General features: G+C 36.1%; 1 protein-coding gene across 1 annotated transcript in view; it reads right to left on the reverse strand.

Moving 5' to 3' along the window:
• Positions 1–12,405, reverse strand: part of LOC112054507 (uncharacterized) — a 142,901-nt gene that overhangs the window by 12,177 nt on the left and 118,319 nt on the right. The gene's annotated exons all lie outside the window — the stretch shown is intronic.

The following is a 12,405-nucleotide window of genomic DNA, read 5'->3' on the forward strand; positions in this document are numbered from 1 at the left end:
GCTTCTGGGCTCAAGGCCTATGAACATAATATGAATACTAAAATGAACCTAATAAAAAATACACTATAGGACTAATTTTAAGCAAAAATTTTATACTTTTAGGTATGTCACTAGCGTCGAAACTGAGGCGAACAAAGGTGGCTAATAGGGATGATGACAGTTTTTTAAATTGTATATAAATTAAGAGTACGTTAATAGTAAAGCAATTTTGTAAAAGGAACAGGGTATCTGCGATCATTACTTTCGGAGCTACAGGGATTTAAAGAGTCAGATTTGCGGCGCTGCCGCGGATCCCTGAAAAACGCCCCATACAAAATGGTACGAACTTATGACGTCGTAGGCAATTAATGATCGTTAGATTTGTATGGGCGTTTAAACAAAATTACTAATATCTTTGTTATTTCTGCGATTATGTTTATAGTTCGTATATATTTTTGTAGTTAAAAAATGTCACATTTAATGTAAGGAAGCTAAAACTGTATGAATTTTCATTTAATTACGATAAAATATTTTTAGTGGATTTTGAACTTTTATAATCTCATTTATTTTGCAAATATCCAGGCAATCTTTGCTTTTTATGTATAAATTAGTTAACATTGACCTTATTTACCCGAATGTATCATAAAAATAAATATATTCAAACCTAGTCATCATCCCCATTGTCTTAAATTCATTTACTTAAGCAACAAAAGTTAATTAAACAAATGACACCTAAATATGTATCGTCAACAATGTGGAGTTGTGTGTTCAAGAAGTGTAAAAACTATAGTATATAGTAGTAGCCAAACTCAGATAAATTTTTGCGCTGATTTTGGAGGCACTTAACATATCTAACAGTAAAAAATCGTTGACTGTAAGACCAAATTGTTCCCTAGACGCTGCCCATAACCAATAAATAAGCGCACAAACTCCTAACAAATCTATTTATAAATTCATTCTAAACTATTTATTTTTTAGCCAATGCAATTCCGTACCGGAACGCAGGGAATTCCGACCGACGTTTGACGTGTTTTTTTAGCTAAGCGAACGTCGGTTAACTAAAATAAACCGTGATTTAGTGGAAGAACCCAAAGCCCGCCGTTTAATAAAATTCCTTCTACAATTAAATAAATAGCTTAAAGACGTCTTGATAGATGTACATTAATAATGGTATAAGAGCTGGTGGAGAGATTTGACAAAGAAAGAAAGCAATGTATATGCAAATAATCAAAATCAATGTATATGTAATCAATTCAAAATTCATTTATTTCAAGTTTACAAGCACTTTTGAGACGTTAAGTTTGATTTTTTGTGAAGACTCTTCTCACTCACCTCACTGTTCTGACTCACCAGTTCAAAAGGTAGGTTCTGCTGAGTAGAACCGGCAAGAAACTCAACAGTTGCTCTTATGAATCATACAATATTATAATAATTTACAATTGTTAATATCAATAATTTTTTTTAACATATATACTTTTTTATATTATATTTTCATAATACCTATTACACAGACTAACATATAAAACTTAAGAGGAAAGTTGTTATCGGCTAGTTGCCCCGACTGGTGACAGAAGTAGTAAAGGGCTGGCTCACTTTTTGCGCAAAGGGTCAGCCTGGCTGTCCAGCGCGGAAATGCAGGCTTCTTGCCACCATTCCACGTGGGCATGATTTGTATAGTTATTAGAATAAGTTAGCTTAAGTTCCTTATTGTATTCTTAATAAAAAAAGTGGAAAAAACATCAATTAGATAATTCATTATCATCATCATTATCAACCCATATTCCTGAGCTCGAGTCTCCTCTCAGAATGAGAGGGGTTAGGCCAATAGTCCACCACGCGGACCCAATGCCAATGCAGATTGAATGAAGAAAATTCTCAAGTATGCAGTTTTCCTCACGATGTTTTCCTTCACCGTTTGAGACACGTGATATTTAATTTCTTAAAATGCACACAACTGAAAAGTTGCAGGTAAATGCCCCGGGCCGGATTCGAACCCACATTCTCCGGAATCGAAGGCAGAGGTATCCACTGGGCTATCACGACTCAATGCTGTAGTTACTACAAAAAAAATATGTATTAGTTTGATTAGTTCAGATAACTTTTCTTACTTGCTTGACCATTCCCACCACTACCTCTCTGTTTAATACTTACATTCGTCTTGTTGGATTTATGTTATAAATATAGATGCGAGTTCTTCAAAGCACTTTGTCTTTGATAGTTCCATACGAAACTTTGCTTGTTAGTGAAATTTTCAGTTCCTACTACGAGTAGGTATATAACTTCCAACTAAAATAAGACTGAGATTTTTACTTAAAACGGAATCAAGCCCGTATGAATATGGAAATATGTCATTAAAATAATTTGTTTGTATAATATGTGTTACATTTTTCTAAAAGTTCTTGAAATAAGAGACATTTGAATCTGCAGGCATTTGCTGTTTCATAAAAAATATGGAATGTGGTTATGGATTGTCATTGGTAGAAAAATAAATGACGTGATTTCTAATATAATCCTGAAGAAAAAATCAACAAAGTTGTTAAAGAAAAAGGCCTGAGTCTTTGTCTGTTGGTAGGTTTTAGCCGTGCCTAGTTACCATCATGCCGGCGTATCGCCAAGCAATTTAGAACAACCCCCGAAATCTGCATCTAAGTTTTGAGATATGTTATGGTATTGAAAAAAAACATATAAACAAAAAGCTTCATAAAATTCGTAAAAAATGTCGTGAACCTTAATTATCGAGCTTGTAAATCCAAAAATTTCGTACGTCAACAGAGCGGCGGAAAAAACCGAATTCAACCATTTTTTTCAAAATGGCGGAAAATGCACATACAAAATCTTGGCCGAGAATTTGAGCTTTTCTAAGCTCCCGCCCACGTCATATCCAAAATTCAGCTTTCTCGGTTCATTTGCATTTCCACAATAACAGCTTTACTATCAATACTTGAATGATGAGTGCAGCAGAACAAAACCTTGGTTTTTTCACAAAATTGGAAAGGATAAATAGCGTATATACCTACAAGAACAAAAAAGTATCCCAGAAAAATCTTCCGACAAACGTAAAAACACGGTTTTTGTTTCAACGCAGTCATAACGGAACACTAAGTATACACTTAGAAAAAGGTCGTCCTAGTCAGCATAATCCACGTTTTTTCTCAGGCGTCACATGCCAGTCAGCATTTGACTGGGAAAACTCGTAAAAGTTGTGCATTTTTCTCATAAAATATTAAATGTACAACTTTTATTCTGTTTCTTTATATGTCTACATGTATATTATAATTAGAAACAACATGATCACCTAATGGTGAGTGGTTATCGCCACTATACACACCCTTGAACATCTGTACAATGCACACTTCTAATACCAAAGGTCTAATCCGTTACTCGCCTTTGAGATAATCGTGATTGATTCGTTTATTCGCTCCTTAAATATTTATATTATAATTCTGGAGGGGTCGTCTGACGTAAATTTAATCCGTTTTTTCAATTCTTTAAATTTGCGCAAAGATTTCAAAATAAATTGACGTAAGGAGCCAGAATCAGTAAAGGTCGAAATCGAATAACCAGCTTATTAAGCAAATATTCATAAAAAACTCAAAAGAAACATTTATCGCCCATAACAATAACGGCATCCATCTTATTTTTAAACGAGACGGGAACAACTTCCGTTTTCTTTGATATAATCCATTCCCAAACGAGATGTCAACCGTTTATGATTTGACAGACCGGTCTTAGCGTGACAACTGTGCGCATCCGGTTTGGCATCCCCTTATTTATTGCTATTTTACGTTTGTGCGATTGATTTAGAATGGTTCTATTGTTTGTAGTCCTTCCTACTCTCACTTATGGATGTCAGACCTGCTGGCCCATTCACTCATTGTCTTTATTTACAACAAACATATCAACTGAAAAATGTCATCTATCTATTGTACTTAAGAAATCCACGAATGGTTGTCAGTAAGCACCGGATGACATTTGTTACATAGAATCTCAATTTCTTTTAAGTCAAGTAACTTACGTCAAACTTAGTGAATTAGCTTGCTGGACTAAAATAAATTAGTTCAATTGAAAAAAAATGCATGCCAGAAAGCAATGGAAATGAGCGTACTGAAAACAAGAAGAATATATAAAGTGAAGAACGTACACATAAGACAGAAAACAAATTATATGATACCTTACAATATGCCCTAAAATAGAGGTGGAGGTGGTTAGGCTTAATAAAGACAACAGTCTGGAAGGGCTTACAGGAAAAAGGAGAAGACGACCCAAAACAGGTGGATAAAGGAGAAACAAGCAATAGCAGGAACCGAATAAGAGTTAGCTTAAGTTCCTTATTGTATTCTTTCTCAGGACAGAGAGGTCTGGAAAAAGATGGCGGAGGCAATGATGTAAGAAGAATAAACCACATTCGATGTTTACAACTGGCAGACAAAAATTATTTCAGCGGTGTTGTCAACGACGCGATGCGGCTGAGCTCAGGTTTGCTAATTAGCATAGTTTTAACGTGCCACTAGCGGTCCGCGTATAACCTATCCTACCTCTTTTTTCTTCTAACATCATTGGGCGGAGGCCTTTACCCGTGAGGGTGTTCCGATCAACGGTATTTATGAGTTTTTTTACAGAGTAACCTCTTGTTTTATATAATTATTTAGATTAAGATTAAAATAGAAAGATTAGGCAACAATTAAAAGTAGTGTCAATCAGAGTCTCAAGTAGTCAGTGTGACGTACTCAAACGATCTGTCAGACGTGCATCTAATTTGACACCGCGATCGTCGCAGTAACGCGCGACAACTGCACGCATCCGGCGTGAGACCCGCCTTATTTATTACTATTTTACGCGTCCGTGATTGATTTGGACAGGTGGCTTATGTTTATTTCATTTTAACGTTTGTAGAGTTGTAAATATTTTGAAGAGTTTGTTATTTCATTCTATTGGGATTAAAAGTCGTAGTCGATTAAAAGTCGCATAAAAATTCAACTTGTATTTCTTATTTTATTTACGTACTGAATTGTTCATTGATACTTATTCATTTAAAAAAATATGGTTAATTACCCCTTGGATCTCGTTCTCGTGAAAATTTGGCTGGTGGGTGGCTTCGGCCGTGGCTAGTTACCACCCTACCGGCAAAGACGTACCGCCAAGCGATTTAGCGTTCCGGTACGATGTCGTGTAGAAACCGAAAGGGGTGTGGATTTTCATCCTCCTCCGAACAAGTTAGCCCGCTTCTATTTTAGACTACATCATCACTTACCATCAGGTGAGATTGTAGTCAAGGGCTAACTTGTCAAGAAAAAAAAATATATATCCAGATAAAAAGTTGCTTAAATGCAAGCACGTCTATAATCTATCTTTGTCCTAAATATCATCCATATCTTTTCATCACTTTTCGAGTTAAACGTGTTATTGAAATATAAATACCTACCGATTTTTTTTTGATTATTGTTTAACTATTTTTTTATATTATAAAAGCCCACCGAGCATTACATTATTTGTAGACTAATTTTGAAGAGGCAAAAGAGGAACTCTTCAAAACCAAAGCAGATTTGAAACAGCATGGCGGTTCTAAGTTCCATTTTCGCCTTTCTATAAGGAGGGAGTTGACATTGTAGTGGGCCGTCAAAATAATGATAATGATGAAGGAGATTCCAATTGTACTATTCCAGGAAGTTTATCTATAGGATGTAGTGTATGCAGTGAATGTCTCACCACGTTTGTGCAAACAGCACATATTGCACCAACTCAGAGTCATTACGTATTCATCATTACAACGTCATTTCCTAGGCAGCGACCGTTCGTCATTACCGTTAGGTTTGTGCAAGACGTTTTTGTCTATCACAGGTGTGATAGGTTTTCTTTTATCGTTGGTTACGTACTATCTGTAATCATCATTATCAGCTTGTTTTAACAGCACACAAACCAGTGGCCTAATTCACTATTTTGGTCTTTATTAATAACTCATTGAAGTGGACAACAAAGTGTCATCTACATACTAAATGATATACACCGTAAGTACCGGATGATATTTGTAATTTGTATCATAGTATGTGGATGACATTCTGTCAATTGATTTGTGTTTTTATTTTGATGGGTTGATAATAGAAACCAAAATAGGAAATAGGCCAGCTGGTCTTATTCCTAATAGGAAAGGGCTCTGAAATGACTAACTCGCTACTCGCTACTCGAAATCATGTTGGCGAATAGGATGACATAGTTGATAATGATCGCGACAGTATTAGCTTTTAGCGATGTCTGTTCTGTGATCGCGACCGACGGTTTTACGTGCTCTCCGAGGCACGGGGGTGTAGGGGGGGTGCACCATCAACTTAGGCTGAGAATTTCTTAGAAGATAGAATTTTTTTGGCATGATGTATGAATTCTTCTCTTCTTCTCGGACCAAGGCGCGTTTAGAACCCTCGTAACTTTAGTTTTAAGTTTTCGACTATTATTACCACCATTAGATTAAATTGAATTATGACATAATCTTGACCTTTCAAAAGTGCTTGTAAACTAAGCCTAATTGAAATAAATGAATTTTGACTTTGACTTTGACTTTAATAAGACGTGTTAAAATGGCGAAAATTTCGTCGACGAGTGTAACAGCGGAATCGCACCCCAAGTAGATCATCATATGATTGCTTGTATAGAAAAAAAATCCTACGCTGGCATTTTTTTCATTTCATCACGCAATGGCTTGAATTATTTGCTTTTAAAGTATCTTACCTACCTACTATAGAAAAAAAATTGACAATCGTTATTGTCTTGAAAATTTAGACAAAATTCTCCAACCAAAATGCGCTAAGTAGTGCTGAAAGAATTAGTAGACTGCATTTGTTAAATATAGAAACGAGTTATTTTCCACACCACACTAATTTTAAACATCCGCGTTGATTCGCACGTGAAATAGTTAACACAAATTTATGCGTCCAACGGCGTTGGGTTCGTTGGTCATCGGTGCGCTGTCCACACTATTTTAGCGTTGGTCATTATTTACGGCACATTACTCATTTTGCATGGAAATCGACTGCCATTAGATGAACAATTTTGGTAGCACCTGGCTCGGCGGTAAATGCGTTGTGTATGAAATGACGCACATAGTGCTACTAGATGGTATTTGGGATGTTTTCCATTAATGTCCGGCCGCTCAGAGATTGCGCTCAGGGTTCCTTGGACCTGCTGAATAACGTAAATTATACGTAAGAATGCGTATACGTATGTATACATCATTATCATCATTAACAATCCATATTCGGCTCACTGCTGAGTATGAGTCTCCTCTCAGACTGAAAAAGGTTAGACCTTAGTCCACCACGCTGGCCCTATGCGGTTTGGCAGACTTCTCACACGTAAATAATTAAGAAAAGGTTTCCTCACGATGTTTTTCCTTCACTGTTTGTGACACCTGATGTGTAATTTCTTAAAATGCACATAACTGAAAAGATATATGCGGATGCCCCAGACCGGATTCGAACCTACGCCCTCCGAATCTGAGGCAGAGGTCGAATCCGTCATTAACATCAGATCATCCTAATCCCACCTTCTTGTAATGAAGCAGCGTGGTGTTTAAAGCTAAGCTTCATATTCCATCTCCTGGAAGGAGAGAATAGTCCCTATAGTGTGATGATATCAATGCGTATGACATATGCAATGACTTGTTTATTTTCTCCGCGAGTGTACCAAACAAAGCTCGCACGTATCAGAAGGGAAGCATACCATTTTATTTGCCTAGCTCTGTACACTCGCACGGGAAAGTGCGTCACATCCGTTCTGACTTCATTCCCCACACGTGGGTATGCGCTTAATATAATTAATTGTTAGGTTATTATTAGCGTAAGAGAAAAAGACAGCTATGCATGTGTCTTGATGAGCTGTTTATTTGAAACAGATTTGGGATTAAACTCAATCGTTGACTTAGAGAAGTACCTATACATAATACTTACATGTAATGAAATCGTAGGAAATTGCTTATGATACATAACTAATTTTTTTTTGAAAAATGTTTTAAATTGCGTTGGTTGATATGAATAGTGGCACTAAAAATTAAAGAATATTATTCTGGGAAGCTCTGTTATAGGCTATGGTTTTCCACCTACTGCTTGGCAAGTTAATTAATGACACTCACTCCCATGATATGCGGGCGACGGGGGGAAAGACTGCGCGGCTGTCCAATCGTGCCTGCGGGGAAAGGAGGTGCATCAGTCGTGGGTTTTTCATTCATCGCTCCACGCCCCCCGTCCCGCGCGGACCATCGGGAGTGTTAAGAACGAATTTGCCAAAATCTAAATACCAGAGAATGTTCAGTGAACTTCTACTAATAAAGAATAATATTAAGATTGTAATGTTAATAGTTTATATCCAGAAAAATAATAATCATTAATTTTATAAATTAGATTTTACACTAATATTCTAAAACCGAGCCGTGATAACCCAGTGGCTATGACCTCTGCCTCCGATTCCAGAGGGTGTGGGCTCGAATCCGGTCTGGGGCACCTTCAACTTTTCAGTTGTGTACATTTTAAAAATTTAAATATCACGTGTCTCAAACAGTGAAGGAAAACATCGTGAGGAAACCTGCATACCAGAGAATTTTCTTAATTCTCTGCGTGTGTGAAGTCTGCCAATCCGCATTGGGCCAGCGTGGTGGACTATTGGCCTAACCCCTCTCATTCTGAGAGGTGACTCGAGCTCAGCAGTGAGCCGAATATGGGTTGATAATGATGACACTAAAACCTTCGTGAAAAACATATAATTTCATGCGAACGGAGGGCCTAGTGGCAGTTTGATACTGTTACCGTCACGTAACGTAAACGCGAATTTCTAAGGAATTGAAACAGCGCCATCTAGTGACACTACTGCATAACTGTTTCAATTCCATATAAATTTGCGTAAACGTCACCGTGATAATAACAGTATGAAAATATTGAAAGCTCCCACTAGGCACACAGAATCGTGTACTAGTTTGATAAAAACCGATTGACAGCCGAATAAATCTATCAGAGAGAAATAAAATATATAAGAAAAGTATCAACCTTAACGTATGAAAGTAATAACTTTCTTATGATAATTTACTAGTACAAGAGTTATCTTACAGCAATATCAGAGCGTGAGAGGTAGAACAATGGACTTATTCTGATATAATTATTACCTCGACACTATGATATAATACACGATAATATTGACAAACAATAACAGTTAAATATACACTGTTTCTATCAACAGATTATAATTGGTTCATTAATAACTACGTCCGTAACTTACCTATCATTTAGCTAAGAAGTCAACTATGTAAATGATGATTTTTTTTAATAAAAAGAGAATCTGCTGAGTTTCTTAATAACTTTTCAAAATGGCGGCTAATTAAGTATCTTTGACGTTTACTAGTTGACATTATACGAAATTCAGATTCTATGTAACAAATGTCATCCGGTGCTTACTGGTGGATATCATACAGTTCTCATTTGATTTGATGTTTATTCTAATAGCTTGATAATAACCTATACTAATCTATACTAATATTATAAAGCTGAAGAGTTTGTTTGTTTGTTTGTTTGTTTGCTTGAACGCGCTAATCTTAGGAAGTACTGGTTCGATTTTAATAATTCTTTCAGTGTTATATAGCCCATTGATCGAGGAAGGCTATAGGCTATATATTATCTCCGTATTCCTACGGGAACGGGAATCACGCGGGTGAAACCGCGCGGCGTCAGCTAGTAATCAATATAGTGAATAGGCCAGCCGGTGCTAAAATTTTTTTTAATGGTGAACATTTTTTGGAAAAAGTAAAATTGCTACAAAAATACATAAACGTTAAACTATAATATGGTGCCTTATCGAAATATTATTTTATAACAGCCAGATTTTTTAATTCTAGTTATTAATCCGTTCCTAATATGTCATTACAATTTAAATTTTTTGGCTGGTGGGAGGCTTCTGCCGTGGCTAGTTACCACCCTACCGACAAAGACGTACCGCCAAGCGATTTCGCGTTCCGGTATGATATTGTGTAGAAACCGAAAGGAGTGTGGATTTCATTCTACTTCTAACAAGTTAGCCCGTTTCCATCTTAGATTGCATTATCACTTACTATGAGGTGAGATTGTAGTCAAGGGCTAACTTGTAGAGAATATAAAAAAAAGTGTTTTTTAAGTGCCTACATTATTTAAACTATAAACGACTTACAGCAATTGACCTAGGCCTTATTTAACCCGTGTCACTTGAAGTTAGAAAAAGGGCATGTAAGTACAAAACGAGAAACCAGACAAATGTAGGTCAAGTAATAAACAACGTCCTGCTTTAGGTTAAGTATGTTTCTTAGTAAAAAGTAGATTCTTTGTTCGAAATAATAAAAATTAAAAAAATTCTTTAAAAAAAGTTTTTTCAACTCAATTTAATCTCTCTCATTTATTGTTTAGTCCTTTTTTAATTTTTAACAATGTTGATATAAAAATAAAACACAAAACACTATTAAAAATGTATAAAAAAAATCAACCCTCCCGCTGCGGAACATTTGGGTGCCTGAGCAACCGATGGTCAGAACTCCAGAGAGAGAAACCTCACAATACGCGCCGTCTCAAGAATCACTGCCTTCTGTATCCGACCCTTGATCCAACAGTTAATAAGTAGCTTCTGATAGGTTTTCGCTTAGATCTTTTAAACTATTCAACGGATTTTAATGTAGTTTTTTGTTTATAATTAAATATTTTACTTATAATTTCTAATATTTTAGATTGTTCTCGATTTATTATTATTACATAGATTATATAGATTATTTACAGCACGCAAATTAAAGGCAGTTTTGCTTTTTGGTGACTTTTTTAGTTTTTTTGCTTTGTTTCCTTTTGTATTGTATAGTAAAATAGAAAACACATTGAGTAGTTAAACAAAATTAGTACAGTGTAGTGAAAGCTAGTCTTGTGTAGTTTTTAGTACCGCAACTTAACAATAAAGAATTGCTAAGAAGCTAGCGTAAGAAAAGTTTGTCAAAAAAGTAGTTAAAATCTAAATAGCTTTTTCAGTGCATTTATTTGGGTTACCTTCATACAATTCCTGTTTTTATAATCTCACGAAAATTTGAAGACCTTATTTTGACAAAACAAGGTTTTTTTAAAGAAATAAATCTGTTTAAATAAAACATAGACTTATTATTTATACTGATACTATAAATTAATAATAAAATAATAAATAAAAAGGCTTTATTGAAATAACAAAATACAACTTAGCTATTAAAAAACATACATACAGCCGAACGTAGAACCTTCCTTTTTGGAAGTCGGTTAAAAATACACTCTAATTAAGAACTTCCTCCTTTTTTTGAAGTCTGTTAAATATAGGCATAATTAAAATAAATAAATCAAAATCATTTTTAAGATTTAAAGAGATATATATAAAAGAGATAAGAATAAAAAGAAAATTAGAAAACCTAATATATCACGTGATAGCCCAGTGGATATGACCTCTGCCTCGGATTCCGGAGGGTCGTGGGTTCGAATCCGGTCCGGGGCATGCACCTCCAACTTTTCAGTTGTGTGCATTCCAAGAAATTAAATATCTCGTGTCTCAAACGGTGAAGGAAAACATCGTGAGGATACCTGCATACCAGAGAATTATCTTAATGCTCTGCGTATGTGAAGTCTGCCAATCCGCATTGGGCCAGCGTGGTGGTCTATTGGCCTAACCTCCCTCTCTTTCTGAGAGGAGACTTAAGTTCAGCAATGAGCCGAATATGGGTTGATAGCATGCAATATATCTTGACTTAACACATTCTGAGTAAAAATCTAAAACTGTAAGACACAAAACAACAAGCATGATACACAAGAAAAAAGTGTAGCGACAATCTATAAAATATTCAAGACCAGTTTCACCTGACCTCGCAGCTAAACGTTCTGGCATATGAAAACAGCTTTAAAGCTATCTCGTAGTTGGAACGTTAACAATGAAAGCACAAGGTAATTGTGTTGTTAGGAATTTTAAGAACTTTTTTAATGTATTTGACTTTTTTGCTATTCTGCGCAAAAATACAGCAATAACAGCACTCGTTTCTGACAGAAGAGCGTTCTTGATCCTTGATTTAGATGTTGACTTGATAATGTATATCTACAATTCTACATTTCATCGTCATCGTCATCAGACGTCCACTGCTGGACATAAGCCTCTTGCATGGACTTCCGAACACAACGGTCTCGAGCCGCCATCATCCGCTTGATGCCCTCGGTCTACCTAGTAGGGGGTCGACCAACTCTACGCTTTCCGGTGCGGGGTCGTCATTCCAGTATCTTGGGACCCCAACGTCCATTGGCTCTACGAACTATTTGACCTGCCCATTGCCAATCCAGCTTCGCGACTCGCTGAGCTATGTCAGTGACTTTGGTTCGTCTGCGGATCTCCTAATTTCTAATTCGATCACGCAGAGAAACTCCGAGTATAACTCGC

The sequence above is a fragment of the Bicyclus anynana genome, chromosome 15 (genome assembly GCF_947172395.1).
Source record: "Bicyclus anynana chromosome 15, ilBicAnyn1.1, whole genome shotgun sequence".
Classification (NCBI taxonomy): domain Eukaryota; kingdom Metazoa; phylum Arthropoda; class Insecta; order Lepidoptera; family Nymphalidae; genus Bicyclus; species Bicyclus anynana.